Source organism: Populus euphratica, unplaced genomic scaffold (assembly GCF_000495115.2).
Source record: "Populus euphratica unplaced genomic scaffold, PopEup_1.0 scaffold9.1, whole genome shotgun sequence".
Taxonomy (NCBI): Eukaryota; Viridiplantae; Streptophyta; class Magnoliopsida; order Malpighiales; family Salicaceae; genus Populus; species Populus euphratica.
Window position 1 is genome coordinate 267,124 of NW_011499857.1, and position 9,332 is coordinate 276,455.

The following is a 9,332-nucleotide window of genomic DNA, read 5'->3' on the forward strand; positions in this document are numbered from 1 at the left end:
ATCTTATATTATTAGATATATTATTATAAAACATGCTTTAGTTAAGGTGTTATTGATACTTCAAGTGCAAAATGATAATATAAAACCTTGATAAAAATTCACTTTTAAGTACTAATCAGTCTTTCTTCACTTTTTTTTTTAATTCTTGTAAATTTAAGGTGTTGAATAATTCTTTATAATTTAATTTAAGGTATAAAAAACAATTAAAAAAAGATTAAATTACATGTCTTTTTTATTTTTGCATGAAAAAGTTCATTTTCATCAAAACTCTCTATTTGCTCTTTTTTTTCTTCTTTGACTTTAGCATATTATGCTTAGGTTCTAAACTTCCTTTTTTTTTTCACATCTCAATTGATTAGTTTTAAGATAAGAGAGAGAAAATTATTTAAAAAATAGAAGAAGAGAGAAAGTGATTTGTTAACCATATTTTGGCCGTATAAAATTGATCTTTGTATTAATATATACATTTTGTGAAGCTACATATTGTTAAGGTGTTTTTGAATTTTATCTTGTTGAAAAAAATAAACAAAGAATTAGAAATTTGTTTTATTTGATCTAATTACAGATTTTCTTGATCATTTAAAAATTTTGAAGTTGAAATTAGATTTGATAACGCCATTAGTATTTTTCTTGAGTGTTTTAAGATAAAAAGAAATTAGAAAATGGGTCTTGAAACTCAGACCCTAAATTGCCAAAATCTTAACAAATTAACAATGCATTGTCTACTTATTTTAAAAAATAGGATGAATAAATATATTGGATATATTGAATTGCCCACCATTTGATGCCCATATGTGTGATCTCTTTTTATATATTATTTTTAGTTTTTTTCTTAAATCTTGAATAAATTTCAATATAAATAAAATTATATTTAAGATATTATTCAATTAAATATCATTTGATTTTGAAATTAATTTAAAAAAAATATTGTATTTTTCTAGTAAAATTAGCAATAGTTTTCTAATTTTGTTTTTGTGTAATGAACTATGTTATCATGAATACTCAATAAAAATAAATGTTTAATTATTTTTATTTTTTATTATAATTTTCTCATATTCATTATTATTTTTTATTCAATTGTATACAAAATATTTAGATATAACTTTTAATTTTTTAATTAAAATTTTATTGTATAATCATAATAATTTTTTTTCTTAACAATACTTCTCATAAAAGAAAAAAAGCTTATTTTATATGAAACAATGTTATTTTGTATTTAATGAACTATGTTGTAATAAAGAAAAGCTATTCTACTCTCAAAACAACAAAAAACTACCTGAATTAGAATTTGTTTTTAAAAATATTTTCCTTCTATAATTTTATTCATTGTTTATTTTTATTACTGCGTAGTTAAATAACAAATATATTTTAAAAATTTCTCCTAACTAAGCACAAATACTCATCTAGTCTTCGATGGAATGAAACAGATAAAACAAGTAATTTGATACAACAACCTGCACCTTTTGTTTTCTATTGTCAAACCATCCAAAGTTATTTAACTTGGTCCCGGATTATAAATTAAAAAAATTAATTTTAATTAATTTAAGTTAATTAAAATTTTATTTTATAATTTTTTAAAATTAAAAATCATATTATTTTAAAAAAAAATTCAAAAAAATCAAATTAAATTTTCATAGGTGCTCGACTTTGATAGTCAACTTTCTACTGTTTCTTTCTTTCTTTCTTTCTTTCTCTCTCTTTTTTTTTTTTGGTGAGCTCCAAGATCGACCCGTTATAACAAATTAAATGAATGTAGGAGAGTATAATATTCTGCTTTTAACTATGTTTCACTCGAAAAATTATTAAATTAATATTTTTTAATAATTTTAATATATGAATATAAAAATAAATACGAGTCTCATTTTTCATCCGTGCGAAAGAATTAGCGCATCCAAAATTAAATTAGAAGCATTAACTATTTGGATTTTGAAAGATGGGGCTTTGTGATTTTGCAATTACCTTAGGAAAAGTTATTTGTGCCTACTGTCTAGTGATGGGGCTTTGTGATTTTGCAATTACCTTAGGAAAAGTTATTTGTGCCTACTGTCTAGTTGAAAGAACAATATTAATTAATTGACCGAATATAAAATGCGAATTACATTCATATTAATTTTTTAAGCTGTGTGTGATTTGGAGTAAGTAAAAATTAATTAGTAACTCTCTAACATTAAGATTACGTTTATTTTTATGTTTTAAAGATATTTTTAAATTTTTAAATTTTTTTTGTTTTAAATTAAAAGTTCTTTTTAATATTTTTAGATCATTTGAATATATTAATATTAAAAATAATTTTAAAATAATAATAAAATATTATTCTAATATATTTTAAAAAAATACTTTAAAAAATAACTATTATTACATTTTTAAATAACTTCCAGGTCAATTATAAAAAATTTAAGAGGGGGATTTAGCGCTTAAAACTTTAAATTTTCTTAAGATGAGAGATTAATCATCGTACACTTGAAATGTTAGCCCAGTAGTGAGAGGGACTTGTTTTCTTCCTCTGCACTCGGGTTCAAGCTTTACTATGCACATCTATCATTTCCACGGTGCCTTACATGCTCACTGAGCTTGTAGAATGTTCAGTGGGTCATAGAATTAATTGTAGTATACACAAGCTGGCCCGAACACCCACATAAATAAATAAATAAAATCATCAATCATTCCTTCTATTTCCTACATAAACCCTATTAACACATATTAATTAATTTTTTACTTTATTTAAATTGATTTTTGATTTAAAAGCTAAGGTACTCTATTTTCACATAATTATGGATCCCAATATAAATAAGATTTAATATTTTATATTAATTAAATATGATTGTATAAACACACTTAATAATATACATTTATGATTTTGTGTACATGAAGAAGAATGGTAAGTGCAAGGAGAACAATGATGACGATGAAATTATAGAAGCAAGTATGACAAAATCCAACACCCTTCCACTGGGGTCAAATGCATAAATCTTGATTTTCTTAAAAATGCTTAACAATTTAAAATACTTATTCTTGTATTAATTTATTCAAAGTTGGGGGAATGTGTGTTGAGGTAACAATACATCTATTATTTTATGAAATTTTAAATGTTGTTGCTTTAAATTAATTATTTTTAATGTTTTTATATTATTTTATTATACTGATATCAAAAATAAATTTTTAAATAAAAAATATTTTAAAATATAATTTTTTATCACTTTCTCGTGCACCCTAACCATCCCGTATATCCACTACAAATAAATATTTAAGATGGGCCAGTTCAAAAGGAAGGTTGGCTTGCACTTCTAGCTGGGCCTGACCCTAGAATAGTTGAGCCGGGCTCGTAACAGGCTTCAAAATCATGTTCACAAGGGTTTGTAAAGGGGCTTCCTTGCCGATGATCATGTCGAATCTGTGTACAAAAATAGCCTAAACGTTCTAGAGCTCAATAATGTAATGGAAAAAAAACTATTGGGTTATTTCTTCTTATTTTTCTTATGGCTTCCCGCCCTTTTGTAGCATTTAATAACATAGATATTATTTGGTTTATTCGTAATTCTAAATGTGCTAATGTACTTCAATTTATTTATTTTTTTTATTAAATCAAGATTCTTGAGCATATATCATATTTCAATTTCTATCGAACAATCTTGGGGTATTTTGTAATCTACTTATTTTCAAGAAATATTGCCGCTCTCTTTAAATTGAAATTCACTTGAACATATCATAAATTAACTAGTTCTAGCCGATCCTGGTGTTCATTTGTCTGCTAACAAAGTAGCCCAGGAGAACGGGCGGCTCGAACTGGCACCGCAGGTGTGGCGAGGAGGCAAGCTGTTGATGTCTCTCCACCAGCAAAATATCTCCTTGTCGTTGTGCTAGTGAAAGCGCTTTCAGGAACATGAAGAGTAGCTGAATTAATGCTGCCAAGGGAGCTTCTAGCAGGGGAAGCATAATTAGGAAGTTAGATAGAGCACGCACCTTCTGTTCCTGCGTAGGTGGAAGTGAGTGCGTGCGTTCTCATCAAATTATGTGGTAAGTTGATTTATTCTCTCTCGGATTCAACGACGATCGTGATATCCCCCCTTCTCTTTTTGACAAAAGCAGTGCTCCCCTTCTACCAGAAAAGAAGCAGTGCTCACCCAACCCACAATAAATAAATAAATAAATAAATAAATAAAGAGCACTTTAGGGTATCTAGTTTTCTTATTTTCTCTAATCCATTCTTGTTTTTTTTTTATATAGTTTATGTATATTTTAATTAATTTTTTAAAAATTTAAAATTAATAACTGTATAAGTTTTGAATGGTTGTTAAATTTATGACATTAATAATAACTGAGAAGTAAATTCGATTAAAACAGAATGAAATTTAAAAAAAAATATGAAAGAGAAAAAATCTAATGAATTTTGAATTTCTCCATGAAATCGAAGCAACACATGCCAATTAAAGTACATGGGCACATTTCATGCCTAATTAAGTTGGGAATATGCATTTTTTTAATTAATATAAATATCTAAATCAGTTTACATATTTTAATTAATTTTATAAATTTTAAAATTAGTAATTATTAGCACTATATTAACAGTCACAAAACATAGAGCAGATGAAGAAACGGGTAGATGAAAACGAGGAATGATGGGATGGGACAAAAAGGAGTGAGAGAAAGCGAAAAGGACAGACGGATGAGCGCAGCCCACAACCAGAGGTGGAAGGAGCTTTAAACAGGCTAAAATTAGGTGAATCGTCGGTGGATTTTGATTTTACTGAAAAGCATCCTCTCTAGAAATACTAGTACGTGGTCCATGTTTGTTCAAGGTTTAATATTATTTAAAAAATATTAAAGAATTAATAATATGAAATTTTTTAAATAATATTATTAAACCTAATAAAATTAAGCTAATTTTAAAATCTTCCAACTCAATTCTTTATTTAACTTAAAATTTTAATTAAATTACATAAAAACTAACTCAATCTAATTCAATTAATTTTATAAATTCAAATATAATTTAAGTAATCGGTTTCATTTTAAAAATATTTTAAGATTATAATTTTTTTAAAAAATATTGAGACGATGATAAATTAGATTAACCATTCTCTCGCGACCTATGTCATGGGCTTTACTGAGTTTAAAACTTTTTATATTTTGTTATTTAATTATCTAATAAAAAATAAATATTCACAAAATTATACACCAACTTAAAAATAGTTATTTATTTGAGATAATTATCCGTGAAAAAACAAAAATTAATAATACAGTCTATTTTCCATCCAATCCAATATTAAATAAAAAAAAATTAAAAAAAATTAAAAAAAACTTATCATATTAATAAATAAATTTGTTAAACTTATGAATCAGATTGTATTAAATAAGAGGCTCAATTAAATAAAAAATTAAAATTGAGAGTCAATTTAACCAAAAATAAAAGATTAAGGGTCTAAAGACTAAAGTGAAAAGAAAATGAAATTAATTAGAATGACATTTTTTTATTTCAATAATGAACTTACTTGAAGAGAATTTTAAAATAACAAGCCAATTTGGTTGAAATTATATAATTTAAGGAACTAAGGACCATTTTGCAATGGGTGTCAAAATATAGGAACCAAGTTTAGAATGATTAGGGGGAAATTAAAAGGATTTGTAAAAACAAAGCCTAATTTAGGACTGGATTGAAGATCTTTAAAGACCGTAAACCGAAGAAGAAAGGGGAATATTGAAGTTCCAAGTCTAAATTTGACTAATGAAAACAACGTTGTTTTGTTGACCCTAAAACCTTAAGTTACACGAGATAAAAACGATGTCGAGTCCATTTAAATGAAATAAATGAAACGGTGAGTTTCATTGGAAATAACGCCGTTACTCGTTACAATAAAAAAGGGAATAATAATAATAATTACAATCGGAGGATGACATCTTTTCGGTTGCATCTCTGTTGTCTGCTTCCCCTCCGCAGCTAGTTTACGCGCGAGAAGGATCATGCGGGCATCATGTTTTAGGACATTTAATGCTCTTCTACTCTCATCGAACCGGACAATGAAGACAGCGACCTTCTCCCTTGACATACCACCTGCAACCCCAGCTCTTTTCCTCGCCCTTTTGTAGCCCTGAAATAAAGGGAGTTAGAAAGTTTTTTTTACCTGAATTATTAAATAAATATATTTTTTTTAAGATAGATTATTAATTTATATACATTAAATTTTAAAAATTAACAATAAAATTTTAATTCAAATATACTATTTAAAGTTACTATTAAAATTATATCATTCGATATTTTATAAAATATAATTTATCTATAATCGAATCTGAATCGATATTGTAAAACTCCTCAACCGGAATAAAACAACAATCTTATGTTAATGAAAAATAAAAAAATTAAATTTTTTTCCTTCTCTTAAATTAGTATTTTACAGGTTAGACTTTGTAAGTTTACAAGATTATTTTTTCATATTTCTTTTTTTTCTTGGATTTCTTTTTATATTTTTCTCTTACTTTTCTCTCTTTCTCTCTCGCCTTTTCTTTTTTCCTTTTTCTATTTTGCTTTTGCCTAGTCAGCAATATATAAAAAGAAGAAATAATTGATTTGTTTTATTTTTTAATGAAAAATAACTATTTTATCCTTAATGAGTCATTTTTTTTATTTAGTGGTTTTTTTAACACTACCAAACTCTGTTCATCCTAAAATTTTAACAAGATTTTATTCAATATATTTTAAGATCTCTTATAAAAGTTTAGCTCAATCTGATGGTCAGATTGAAAATTACATTCAATAACATAAAATTGATTAAATTGTAATTTTTTTTATCAAATTTATGAATTTTTCTAAAAATTATGAAACTTTAAATCAAGTTGAAACATCGTATTAGAAGGTTCATGTAAATTTTTAAATTTTTTTAATAATTTAATTGAAAATTATAAATTTTTTTATATAAAACCTGTAAAAATTATTAATAAAATCTTAATCTCGCTATAGCACACCCAACCTTTGCATTGCCTCCGCCCTTGCCTGAAACCCTCTGCAAACTCATGTTAAAACCTTTGCCAAAACGGCAAAAACCTACAAGACAGTTGTGTACCCAACTTTGTGAGTCTGCAACTCAGGCAAGGACATTTGTGGGCTGCAACCAACGATGTGATATTTCTCAGGAATCAAAGGTCTTGATCTTTGTAGCTCAAGACCCCTCATGCCCTCATTCTCGCCTATAAAAAGCCCCACAAATACACATACTAGACATGCAGTAACAAGGCAGAAATAGAAGTAGAAAAAAAATGTTAAAAGGATAGAGACGATAAGGAGGAAGAGAGGGAAGGCTAGAAAGATAGAAAAGAACAAGGAGATAGAAAGAAACGATAAGAAAAAGAAAAGAAAGGAACAAAAAGGAGAGAAAAAGGAAGAAATAACACACTCGGGTCATGGCAACCAAGGTAGCTCTACCAGAGTCATTTTAAATTTTTCTAGAGGTGATTGCAGACTTCAAAAGAAGGCTTAAAAGGGTTTAAAAGCATTATAACACCACCATAGAAGTTTTAGGTGAGGGCTAATCTTGGTTTGGACAGAAAGGTTAAAAACACGACTACAGTAGCTATCAGGGTTTATATTCGGATTTTTGGTTTGATTCTTTGAGTTCAAATGGTCTTGGGACAATACTGTCATGAGCGCTACAAGAATGTTTGGGTTTTTGTTGTATGTCGTTGTAACCTCAAGTAACCGGTTTTGATTATGATGACATGCAAAGCAATGATCTTTCAACATGAACATGGTTTGCTAACATGATGTGTGGCTTTATACTTTGTTCACATTTTAGTATTCTTGGTTAATGTTTGATGATAATATGGGTAAAAGACCTAGTTTGAGCCTGAAAATCATGAAAAAAATGAGTTTTCTTATCTATGTTGGTGTGAATAACATGAAAATGACGTGCTTTATGTGTTTGGTTCGAGCTAGGTCATTAGGTTTACAAGTGAGAGCTTTTCCATGTTCTTATTATTGCTGTAAGTGCGTTAGGGTTTAGCCTTGGTCCCATAACTCTTTTGAAAACATATTTAGGGTTCTTGGATGCTGGTAATTTATATTTCTTCAAGCATGAATGTTTTTATTTAGGGTCCGTGCAACATGTGGCTAGGGTTTGTGGTTGGTTTGTATTTTGTCAAAGAAGTGAATTAAGTTTGGTTATTTAGAAACCAATAATCATGAAAGGTGAGTTTTTTCTCAAAGAATTTTAGGTTAAAGGTTGAAAGACGTTTCCTCTAAATACAAAGAATGCTTGTTTAGATTGTAAGAACACGTGGGAAATAGTTTCTTTTTAGGTAATGGTTAGGTGTGAAATGTTAAAGACCATTGCAGCCCAAACATGTTTTTTACGGGATATCATGCTCTAAATTGATGAATAAAATAAAAAAAATATTTTAAGAACAAACCTAAAAAAAGATTAAAAAAGAATTAGAAAAAAAATCCAAAACAAAAGAAGTAATAATTAAAAAATAAAGAGTAAAATTGATATAAAAATTTAAAATTAAAGGTTAAAAGATGAAATTAAAAACAAAATTCAATTACAAAAAAAATTAAAAAACAAACAGCAATCAAATCGAATGACGATCAAATTTAATAAAAAAACTAAATGAAACTAAATCATAAAATAAAAAATTAAAGAAAAGAAATCAATCTAAAATAGATAAAAAAAATAATAATTAACAAAAAACAAATTAAATACTACCTTTATATTTCATCAAAGAAAAAACAAAGAAAAAAAATAAAAATAAAAAATTCATCAGAGCTTAACCACCATATTATTATGCACACACACAACTGAAGGGAGAATTTAAAGGTGGAACGATGTCACATGTGCCACTTAAAGAATATGGTAGTCACTCAGTTGAAGCATGCAAGCAACCTTTTCCTAATGATATTTATATTAATTGAAACTTTTTCTTAATGATATTCATATTAATTGAAAGACCAAATCACCTTCCAACTTGTTTATCATAAAAAAAATAAAAACAATTTAAAAAACAAAATAAGTCCCTCGTTGTAAGTTTATCATTTGTATTTTTTTAAGGATAATATAGTATTAAAATGTAAAAATACCAAATCTCTCCATACAATCTTTTTTTTAAAATTTCCTTTTAAAGTAATATATTCATTATATTATGCATTTAAAATATAAAAAAATTTAATTATTTTTAATTAATCATGCAATGACTAATGAACCCTTAAAAAAAAAACCCTTTTATCCTTAATACTAAGGCTGTTGAATTTTCTAAAAGGATATAATGATAATTATACTATTACAGTAAATAGTAATTTATATTTAGGTGCACTGTAAATTCTTCATGCATTTTAAGGTTTTTTTTTTTTT

General features: G+C 26.6%; 1 long non-coding RNA gene across 1 annotated transcript; it reads right to left on the reverse strand.

Annotated features, from left to right (window-relative positions):
• Positions 1-5,963: 5,963 nt before the first annotated feature.
• LOC105123535 (uncharacterized) lies at positions 5,964-7,616 on the reverse strand. Its single transcript, XR_841870.1, has 3 exons — positions 7,383-7,616; positions 6,983-7,203; positions 5,964-6,083 (listed from the first exon to the last, which is right to left on the reverse strand). It is a non-coding gene; the product is annotated as an uncharacterized LOC105123535 (long non-coding RNA).
• Positions 7,617-9,332: the final 1,716 nt, after the last annotated feature.